The following is an 11,914-nucleotide window of genomic DNA, read 5'->3' on the forward strand; positions in this document are numbered from 1 at the left end:
GTTGTGTCAAAGGTGTCGTCATCATGGGTCGGAGGTCTCCTGAAGTAGGTATATCTTTGTGATGGGTATGCATACATGGCTGATTGGGGTCTTAACCAGAACTGGCTTACAAGCCCTTTTTGGTCTGGCGCAGCTCCTTTGACTCTCCCAATGATCCAGGAACCGTGAGGTGCAGAGTCATCCAACATGAGGACCACATCTCCAGGAACAAAGTTGTGTTTAATCCTCCCCAATTTCTGGCACTGTTGAAGTTATAGCAAGTGTTCTTTAATCCATTTTTTACAAAACAGATCAGATGTATATTGGAACTGTTTGCATCGTTTTCATGCATAGAGATCACTTTTGGAACTGGAACAGACCAGGTGGTAAACATGCGTTGGACTTGAGAAGGAGGAGGTGGTTTGGTGTTAAAGCTTCCAAATCATTTGGATCGGTCGATTCCAGTGTATTGGGTCTACTGTTGGGGATTGACTTGACTTCACAAAGAGCAGTTTGGAGTCCTTCTTTGTTAAATGCTGTGTCTACAGGGTGGAATTAAGGACCTTTCTGATGGAAAAAAATTAACCGTTGCCATGCTGTGCCATGGTGTGATCCAGTTGGAGGATTAAAGATCAATTTCACTCCCTTCAAGATGGCGCATCAGAGATCTTTTCCTGATTTCACTCTCGTCTCAGCTCGCGCTCTGCGCCAACAAAGTTGGTCCCATTGTCGGAGCACAGGAATTGAACCTGACCTAGTCTTGCAATGAAACGTTGTAAGTCGTTAATGAAAGAATCCGTGTCAAGAGATGAGGCGACCTCAATATGTACTGCTCTTATCGCCAAACAAGAAAAAATAACTCCATAGCACTTCCATCCATCCATCCATCCTCATCCGCTTTATCCGAGATCGGGTCACGGGGGCAGCAGCCTAAGCAGAGAAGCCCAGACCTCCCTCTCCCCAGCCACCTCCTCCAGCTCAACCGGGGGAACACCAAGGCGTTCCCAGGCCAGCCGAGAGATATAATCTCTCCAGCGCTGCCCTGGGTCTGCCCTGGGCCTCCTCCCCAGTGGGACATGCCCGAACACCTCACCCAGGAGGCGCCCAGGGGCATCCTTGTCAGATGCCCGAACCACCTCAACTGGCTCCTTTCGATGTGGAGGAGCAGCGGCTCTACTCTGAGCCCCTCCCGGATGGCCGAACTTCTCACCCTATCTCTAAGGGAGAGGCCAGCCACCCTTCGGAGGAAGCTCATTTCTGCCGCTTGTATCCGCGATCTCGTTCTTTCGGTCACTACCCACAGCTCGTGGCCATAGGTGAGGGTCGGGACGAGATCGACCGGTAAACTGAGAGCTTCGCTTTTGCACTCAGCTCCCTCTTCACCACGACGGACCGGTGCAGCGTCCGCATCACTGCAGCCGCAGCACCAATCCGTCTGTCGATCTCCGGCTCCCTTCTCCCATCACTCGCGAACAAGACCCCGAGATACTTAAACTCCTCCACTTGGGGCAGGAACTCATCCCCGACCCGGAGTGGGCACTCCACCCTTTTCCGGCTGAGAACCATGGCCTCAGATTTGGAGGTGCTGATCCTCATTCCCGCTGCTTCACACTCGGCTGCGAACCGTTCCAGTGCGAGCTGGAGGCCCTCACCCGATGAAGCCAACAGAACCACATCATCCATAAAAAAGCAGAGATGAGATTCTGAGGCCACCAAGTGAAAGCCCTCCGCCACTTGGCTGCGCTAGAAATCCTGTCCATAAAAATTATGAACAGAATCGGTGATAAAGGGCAGCCCTGGCGGAGCCCATCACCCACCGGAAACGAGTCCGACTTATTGCCGGCAATGCGAACCAAACTCTTACAACGGTTGTATAGGGATCGAATGGCCCGTAGCAATGGGCCAGACACCCCATACTCCCCGCAACACCTCCCACAGGACACCCGAGGGACACGGTCGAATGCCTTCTCCAAGTCCACAAAACACATGTAGACTGGTTGGGCAAACTCCCATGCACCCTCAAGTATCCTCGAGAGGATAAAGAGCTGGTCCAGTGTTCCGCGACCAGGACCTAAAAACCGCATTGTTCCTCCTGTATCCGAGGTTCGACTAACGGACGAACTCTCCTTTCCAGCACCCTGGCATAGACTTTCCCAGGGAGGCTGAGGAGTGTGATCCCCTGTAGTTGGAACACACCCTCCGGTCTCCCCCTCTTAAAGATAGGGACCACCACCCCGGTCTGCCAGTCCAGGGTACTGCCCCTGATCTCCACGCAACATTGTAGAGGCGTGTCAACCAGGACAGCCCTACAACGTCCAGAGCCTTCAGGAACTCGGGCGGACCTCATCAACACCAGGGGCTCTGCCACCGAGGAGTTGTTTAACTGCCTCAGTGACCTCGACCCCAGAAATTGGCGGGTCATTCCCCTCGCCCCAGACTCTGCTTCCTCCTCGGAAGACGTGTCAGTGGGATTAAGGAGGTCCTCAGTATTCCTTCCACCGTCTGACAATTTTCTCAGTTGACGCCAGCAGCGCACCGCCAGCACTATACACAGTGCAGGTAGACCACCGCTTTCCCCTCCTGAGACGCCTGACGGTTTGCCAGAATCTCTTCGAGGCAGTCCGAAAGTCTTTTTCCATGGCCTCTCCGAACTCCTCCCACACCCGAGTTTTTGCTTCAGCCACTGCCCGAGCCGCATTCCGCTTGGCCTGTCGATACCTGTCAGCTGCCTCTGGAGTCCCACAGGCTAACCAAGCCCGATAGGACTCCTTCTTCAGCCTGGTGGCTCCCTTCACCTCTGGTGTCCACCATTTGGTTCGGGGATTACCACCACGGCAGGCACCAACCTCAATGCAGCAGCTTCGGCAATGGAGACGCTGAACATGGTCCATTCGGACTCAATGTCCCCAGTCTCCCTCGGAATGTTGTTGAAGCTCTGCCGGAGGTGTGCGTTGAAGATCTCGTGGACTGGGGCCTCTGCTAGACGTTCCCAGCACACCCTCACCACGCGTTTAGGTGCACCGGGTCTGTCCAGCGTCCTCCCCGCCACCTGATCCAACTCACCACCAGGTGGTGATCAGTTGACAGCTCAGCCCCTCTCTTTACCCGAGTGTCCAGAACATATGGTCGCAGGTCTGGTGATACGATTACAAAATCGATCATCGACCTGCGGCCTAGAGCATCCTGGTGCCACGTGCACTTATGGACACTCTTATGTTCGAACAAGGTGTTCGTTATGGCCAAACTGTGATTTGCACAGAAGTCCAATAACAAAACACCACTCGGGTTCAGATCAGGGAGGCCGTTCCTCCCAATCACGCCTCCAGGTCTCGCTGTCGTTACCCACGTGAGCATTGAAGTCTCCCAGCAGGACAACAGAGTCTCCAGGTGGGGCACCTTCCAGCACCCCCAGGGACTCTAAGAAGGCTGGGTACTCTGAACTGCCACTCGGTGCATAAGCGCAGATGACAGTCAGGACCCGTCCCCGACCCTGAGGCGCAGGGAACAAACCCTCTCATCCACGGGAAAAACCCCAACATACCGGCAGCAAGCGGGGGATATTAGAATACCCACCCCAGCCCGCCGCCTCTCACCAGGGGCAACTCCAGACTGAGACAGAGTCCAGCCCCTCTCCAGGAGACTAGTTCCAGAGCCCAAGCCATGCGTGAGGCGAGCCCGACTATATCTAGCCGGCACTTCTCAACCTCACGCACTAACTCAGGCTCCTTCCCCACCCAGAGGTGACATTCCATGTCCCTATTGCCAGTCTTGGCAGCTGGGGATCGGTCCGCCAGGGCCTCCGCTCCTGGCCGCCGCCCGACACACAATGCACCCGACCCCTATGGCGCCTCCTGCGGGTGGTGGGCTCCTGCGGAGGATGGGCCCATGTCTCCTCTTCGGGCTGTGCCCGGCCGGGCCCCATGGACTAAGGCCCGGCCACCAGACGCGCTCGCCCTCGGGCACCCTCCCGGGCCTGGCTCCAGGGCGGGCCCCGGTAACCCTATCCCGGCAGGGTAAACTGTTCCCTCGATGTTCTTTTCATACGGGTCTTCTGAATCGCTCTTTGTCTGGTCCCTCACCCAGGACCAATTTGCCATGGGAGACCCTACCAGGGGGCAAAAGCCCCCAGACAACATAGCCCCTGGGATCCCTGTGACACACAAACCCCTCCACCACGATAAGGTAGCGATTCACGGAGAGCACTTCACAAGACTAATCTCACGCTTCACTTCAAATAGACCAAAATAGTCCACTCCAACAAAGCTAAATGGGGGTTTCTCAGGGGTCACTCTGCTTTCGAGCAAGTCAGCCATCTGCTGCTGGCCTGCAGCTCTATGAAGCCTTCTGCAGATCACACATCTCAACATAATGCTTCTAATCAAAGCACCAGGAATCCAATATTTCTGATGCAGCTTTGAAGGCATATGGTTCCTTCCACCATGACCCACCTTTGATGAATATGCTGTAGAATGGGATTCAATTCACTTTTATTTATATAGTGCCAAATCACAACCGTCGCCTCAAGGTACTTTATATTGTAAGGTAAATCGTACAATAATAAATACAGAGAAAAAGTCAACTATCATATGACCCCCTATGAGCAAGCACTTTGGCGACAGTGGGAAGGAAAAACTCCCTTTTAACAGGAAGAATTTTTGAAGAAATTTTTGCATTGGGATCAATAAAGTCTTATCTCAAAGTCTTATCTTAGATACCATAGTTCTATGATTTTCAGGACCGCATAAAATAACCTCAGTTTGATCTGAATTTAGAAGCAGAGAATTAGGTGACAGAGGTCATCCAGGTCTTTATGTCTTTAAGACATTCCTGACAGCTGGATCACAACAGCTGATGAGTCATTTCTGTTACTCCCCCTGTTGAAAACAGTTACAAAAGAAAAAAAGGCAGAGTCCACCTAACACTGAGTCTGACTGCTCTCTGAACCTCTGCCAACATCTGGAGAACATCAAGAGATAATGTGGCCATTTCAGTCACATTTTCTGGGTTAAGACAATTTAAAATTATATGAATAATAACTGAGCGAACATCCAAACTTCCCCTGCTCCTAACTCAACCTTCTCCCTTGACTTAGGAGCCTTTTTATACTTCAGTCATTTATAAGTCAGAGAGAAGTGGCTTCATAAACACAACATATTGTTTCAAAGAGCCAGTGTCTAAAGAAAAAAGTAAAGGCTTTCAGAAAGCTGGAGAACTATTGCTCAAGAGCACTTCAAAACATTACAAGAAGGTCTGGCTGCTTGGAAGCAAAATATACAGAAATGAGGGGTGGCACTGACCTTTGCACAGTACTGTGAGTATATATATCTAAAAGCAATGCACACATTTACACGTGTGGTGTAGTCACAGCAATAACTTCTGTAATACTTTGCAGGACAGGATCAGGAGCTCATCTTATTTTCCTTTAGCTGCAGCTTACTGCCATGATGTTTTTAGCAATAAAGGCATGAACTTTTTCTAAGCAGATGATTCACTCCTTCATTAATTAATCTCAGGTTATACGGTATTAAATCTATTATAGCACCAAATAGAGACCCTACATTAATAAAAAGAAAACAGAAAAGTACCAGAAAAGCTGGTACTTCAGCTTACATCACTACCACAGACCGTATAAAGACCCGAGCTTGTACCTCCTAATTGCTTACCGGCCCACGTGAGAACAAATTTAAATGCAGTTTGACCCACTTCAGCCACCAAAAAACACTCCGGTCAGAAAACAGCTTACTGTAGATACTCAGACCAGCAGGAGCTTACAAAGACAAAATATTCATATTGAGCAGAGTTCAGTTTACTGAGTCAGCTTTCACAACTGTTCCAGTTTCTCCTGTGGCCCCTTTTGAAAATTAATTGCCCACGGGCCTGACGGGCCTGCTGTGGCATTACACACCGATTTCATTTAATTCTCATTTTTGTGAACTTTTGCGCTACATTAACAATTATTGAAATAAAGTTTAAAGGAGAAAACAGTAAAAACTAAAACTAGAAAGCGAAAATTTCAGAAGAAATTTTATGTGTGCCTATGCCGCTGCTAATCAGTGTAGTTTGCCATTCATACGGCTACAGAGAGCAAAACTCAGCAGAGCAGCCATTCTCCACCATGAATTATGATAAAAACAAACACCGCTCGCGCCTCACAGATGACAGCTTACAGTTTTGGGTAAAGATGAGGTGACTTCAGACAGCCCCGATTTGCAGGCGCTGTGCACAGAGGTTCATGAGCAGAAGTCCCATTGTACCACGGCAGACCCCAACAATGTTTGCATGAACATGCTTTGAAGCATTACGTTATGGACCACTTTTCACACATGGTTGGTGTACCCACACAGGCAGCCGTAGCTTTTCAACTCATAGCCCAACACACACCCAAAAAACAGCCAAGAGAGCACAGACTTTACACCCGTGGGTCCACCTCTCCTGCAGCGGCACTGCAGACCACGCCCGACACACATCAAACACATAAAATAAATATGTATGCACTTTCGCATTCACTTTTGTTTTTGTTATTTTTACATAGTGTTCTGAATGATGAACAATGGTCTACAGCCAATCTTGTGTATTATTATACAAACTTTGGTTGTAAGATTCAGATAACTATTTAATAAAAGCTAAATATTTTATACAGGGAGTGCAGAATTATTAGGCAAATGAGTATTTTGTCCACATCATCCCCTTCATGCATGTTGTCTTACTCCAAGCTGTATAGGCTCGAAAGCCTACTACCAATTAAGCATATTAGGTGATGTGCATCTCTGTAATGAGAAGGGGTATGGTCTAATGACATCAACACCCTATATCAGGTGTGCATAATTATTAGGCAACTTCCTTTCCTTTGGCAAAATGGGTCAAAAGAAGGACTTGACAGGCTCAGAAAAGTCAAAAATAGTGAGATATCTTGCAGAGGCATGCAGCAGTCTTAAAATTGCAAAGCTTCTGAAGCGTGATCATCGAACAATCAAGCGTTTCATTCAAAATAGTCAACAGGGTCGCAAGAAGCGTGTGGAAAAACCAAGGCGCAAAATAACTGCCCATGAACTGAGAAAAGTCAAGCGTGCAGCTGCCAAGATGCCACTTGCCACCAGTTTGGCCATATTTCAGAGCTGCAACATCACTGGAGTGCCCAAAAGCACAAGGTGTGCAATACTCAGAGACATGGCCAAGGTAAGAAAGGCTGAAAGACCACCACCACTGAACAAGACACACAAGCTGAAACGTCAAGACTGGGCCAAGAAATATCTCAAGACTGATTTTTCTAAGGTTTTATGGACTGATGAAATGAGAGTGAGTCTTGATGGGCCAGATGGATGGGCCCGTGGCTGGATTGGTAAAGGGCAGAGAGCTCCAGTCCCACTCAGACGCCAGCAAGGTGGAGGTGGAGTACTGGTTTGGGCTGGTATCATCAAAGGTGAGCTTGTGGGGCCTTTTCGGGTTGAGGATGGCGTCAAGCTCAACTCCCAGTCCTACTGCAAGTTTCTGGAAGACACCTTCTTCAAGCAGTGGTACAGGAAAAAGTCTGCATCCTTCAAGAAAAACATGATTTTCATGCAGGACAATGCTCCATCACACGCGCGTCCAAGTACTCCACAGCGTGGCTGGCAAGAAAGGGTTTAAAAGAAGAAAAACTAATGACATGGCCTCCTTGTTCACCTGATCTGAACCCCATTGAGAACCTGTGGTCCATCATCAAATGTGAGATTTACAAGGAGGAAAACAGTACACCTCTCTGAACAGTGTCTGGGAGGCTGTGGTTGCTGCTGCACTAATGTTGATGGTGAACAGATCAAAACACTGACAGAATCCATGGATGGCAGGCTTTTGAGTGTCCTTGCAAAGAAAGGTGGCTATATTGGTCGCTGATTTGTTTTTGTTTTGTTTTTGAATGTCAGAAATGTATATTTGTGAATGTGGAGATGTTATATTGGTTTCACTGGTAAAATAAATAATTGAAATGGGTATATATTTGTTTTTGTTAAGTTGCCTAATAATTATGCACAGTAATAGTCACCTGCACACACAGATATCCCCTAAAATAGCTAAAACTAAACACAAACTAAAAACTACTTCCGAAAACATTCAGCTTTGATATTAATGTGTTTTTGGGTTCATTGAGAACATGGTTGTTGTTCAATAATAAAATTATTCCTCAAAAATACAACTTGCCTAATAATTCTGCACTCCTGTATGAGAGTAAGAAAGAAAAGTATATCTTTGTGTCCACCTTTCTCTGTTAATGCCCTACCTGGCCCCCTGGCAAAAGCTTTGCTAGATCCACCCCTGCACAGTTACCAGCTGTCAGCTAAATAAAAAAGGAGCTTGGTGTTTATTTCTCTCAGAAACAGTTCATAACTTCCTTCAACTCATTCATGTTACCTAAAAAAAAGGTAAACCTGTTTCTCCATCACCAGTTCAGCTCTGATGATTCAGTAAGGTCATCTCCTGGTTTCGACCAGCCGCTTCTACAGCTGTGGCTCCAGCAAACATCAGCTGATACTAGAAATTAAAATCAAATGAATTCTAACAACAGCTGATCAAGCTTAAGCGTGCTGCTGTTGTTTAGCGCGATAAACAAACAAGAGAGAAAAAGCCGATCATTGATCAGTTTCATGACTGAAGTTTGAACAGGCGAGAGAATGACAGGGAGGCTGTCATAAACTCCATCGTGCTAGCTACCACGCAGTACGAGTTATTATAACTGATTGTAAAAAGTCAGCACAAGAAAAATAAACTACACCTAAACTCGGTTTATATCTGACCCAAATAGAGTGCAGGTCATAACTTCTTACCTGAAATTCAGTTCACCTCACGCTCCGACCGGCAGCCGCCTGCTTCTCCTGCCTTCGGTTTCCTGATCCACGATCTACCACCGGTCGATCGGCGGTCGCTCGCCGCCTCGTTCCCGCATGTTCTTTCTGACACACACGGTGGATAGCTGCCCTCGGTTGTAGCTCCGCGTCAGCGACTCACCAAACAACTCAGTTATTTTTTCCACATCGACCAGCATCTGGACAATCCACCGCCTTTCACTGTTTGTACCGTTACTAAAAAAACCCTCATCGGCTCATAAAAACGAAAAATAAGTCCAGCTATGACCCTGAGTCAAAAAGACAGCCAGCTCGGGTTAGCTAGCTACCTGTCTAGCTCTTTGCAGGCACCGAAAACATCAGAGCTAATATGGGATGTCTTGGTAACACGAGCAGATATTTGAAGTTTACATCTGGCCAATCCACCACCTTTCACTGTTTATACCGTTACTAAAATGAATAAATAAATAAATCATCGGTCAATATAAACGAAAAATAAGTCCAGCTAAAACACATACTGTCGGCGAGCGACCGGTGCTGACACGAGTTTCACCCGCCTCAATATAAGCCAAGCCTGGGTGCTTTTTCACGAAGGGTCGCTAGCGGTGCTAGCTAACTATGCTAGCGGCACTAGCTAGCTAGCCGGCTATCAGCAACACGTAAGAGAACTGCTGCTAAATAAACTACACCTAAACTCGGTTTATATCTGACCCAAATAGAGTGCAGGTCATAACTTCTTACCTGAAATTCAGTTCACCTCACGCTCCTGCCTTCGCTTTCCCTGATCCACGATTGACCTCCGCGTTAGCAAACACCGGACGATCGGCGGTAGCCTCACCGCCTTGTATGTCTCGTTCGCGGCATGTCCTTTCTGTCACACACCGGTGGATAGCTGCCCTCTGTTGTAGCTCCACCACCAAACAACTCAGTTATTTTTTCCACATCGACCAGCATCATCGGCCCATATAAACGAAAAATAAGTCCAGCTAAGACACAGACCCTTGCCGAGCGATCGGGCGATTAAACAAATTTTAGCCACCTCACTATCAGCCAAGCCTGGGTGGTTTTTCACGAAGGGGCGCTAGCTAGCTAAGCTAGCGGCTTAGCAAGCTAGCGGCTTAGCTAGCTAGCCGGCTATCAGCAACACTTAAGAGAATTGTCGCTAATATGGGATGTCTTGATAAAACGAGCAGATATTTGAAGTTTACACACCTACATTCTCGCCTGAAAATATCTTAAAAGTGTATTTTGTGACCTAGAAACACGAATAAAAGACATAAAACGAAGTGGTGTCCGCCATTGTTTAACTCGGCAGAGGGGTGCTATGAATTATGGGATATGGAGTTTTGTAACAAGCATACAGATTTTCAGCCGTACTACTCCCGGTATACCACTAGAGAGAGCCAACCCACCACAAATAAAGTCTGTTTCTATGGAAATTGGCCTAAATTTGCACTAAAATCTAAATATTTCAAAAACTATAAAAGTCATAAACACCAAAAGTGTATACCATACTAGTCCAGCTCCAGCCGCACAAAATGATCTAACATATGTAACCCTATTTTCAAAACTGTTTGGCAGAGAAGCGGGAAAATTTTCACTAAAATATTAATATTTAAAAACTATAATAGTTATAAACACCAAAAGTCATAGCACACCATTCCTGATCCAGCCGCACAAAATGAGGTAACATATATGAAGCTTGTCTCAAAACTGCGAGGCGAGTTTCGCTGCAAAATTTCAGGCGGAAACTGAAGAATAATAATAATAATAATAAATCCGACGAATAGTAATATGTGTGCCTCTTGTCATAGGCACACATAATAATAATAATAATAAGAATAATAAATCCGACGAATAGTAATATGTGTGCCTCTTGGCATAGGCACACATAATAATAATAAGAATAACTAGAAAGCGAAAATTTCAGAAGAAATTTTATGTGTGCCTATGCCGCTGCTAATCACTGTAGTTGCCATTCATACGGCTACAGACAGCAAAACTCAGAAGAGCACCCATTCTCCACCATGAACTATGGTAAAACAAACACCGCTCACGCTTCACAGATAACAGCTTACAGTTTTGTGTAAAGATGAAGTTACTTCATTACAGCGCCGATTTGCAGGCGCTGTGCACACAGGTTCATGAGCAGAAGTCCCATTGTACCACGGCAGATCCGACAATGTTTGCATGAACACGCTTTGAAGCATTACGTTATGGACCACTTTTCACACATGGTTGGTGTACCCAAACAGCCGGCTGTAGCTTTTCAACTCACAGCCCGACACACACCCAAAACAGCCGAGAGACCACAGACTACGCCGAGAGGCGTGATTGCAGGTGCCGCTCAGGTGGGTCCACCTCCCCTGCAGCGGCACTGCAGACCACGCCCGCCACACACATCAAACACGTAAAATAAATATTTATGCACTTTTGCATTCACTTTTTGTTTTTGTTATTTTTACACAGTGTTCTGAATGATGAACAATGGTCTACAGCCAATCTTGTGTATTATTATACAAACTTTGGTTGTAAGATTCAGATAACTATTTAATAAAAGCTAAATATTTTATATGAGAGTAAGAAAGAAAAGTATATCTTTGTGTCCACCTTTCTCTGTTAATGCCCTACCTGGCCCCCTGGCAAAAGCTTTGCTAGATCCGCCCCTGCACAGTTACCAGCTGTCAGCTACACAAAAACAGGAGCTTGGTGTATATTTGTCTGTCAGAAACAGTTCATAACTTCCTTCAACTCATTCATGTCACCTAAGGGTAAACCTGTTTCTCCATCACCAGTTCAGCTCTGATGATTCAGTAAGGACATCTCCTGATTTCATCTTCATGCTCCAGCAAACATCAGCTGATACTAGAAATTAAAATCAAAAGAATTCTAACAACAGCTGATCAAGCTTAAACGTGCTGCTGTTGTTTAGGGCGATAAACAAACAAGAGAGAAAAGCCGATCATTGATCAGTTTCATGACTGAAGTTTCAACAGGCGAGAGAATGACAGGGGAGGCTGTCATAAAGTTCAACATCGGTAACATCGGTAACTTAGCGCGCACAGCTGTATACAAACTCCGTAGTGCTAGCTAGCACGCAGTACGAGTTATTGTAAGTG

The 11,914-nt window shown here is 46.8% G+C and overlaps 1 long non-coding RNA gene across 1 annotated transcript in view; it reads right to left on the bottom strand.

Moving 5' to 3' along the window:
- Positions 1 to 9,558, bottom strand: part of LOC120442401 — a 30,120-nt gene extending 20,562 nt beyond the window's left edge. Inside the window, exon 1 of the long non-coding RNA XR_005614718.1 lies at positions 9,537 to 9,558. This is a non-coding gene — a long non-coding RNA (uncharacterized LOC120442401). The remainder of the gene's footprint in view (positions 1 to 9,536) is intronic.
- Positions 9,559 to 11,914: the final 2,356 nt, after the last annotated feature.

Source organism: Oreochromis aureus, linkage group 10 (genome assembly GCF_013358895.1).
Source record: "Oreochromis aureus strain Israel breed Guangdong linkage group 10, ZZ_aureus, whole genome shotgun sequence".
NCBI lineage: Eukaryota > Metazoa > Chordata > Actinopteri > Cichliformes > Cichlidae > Oreochromis > Oreochromis aureus.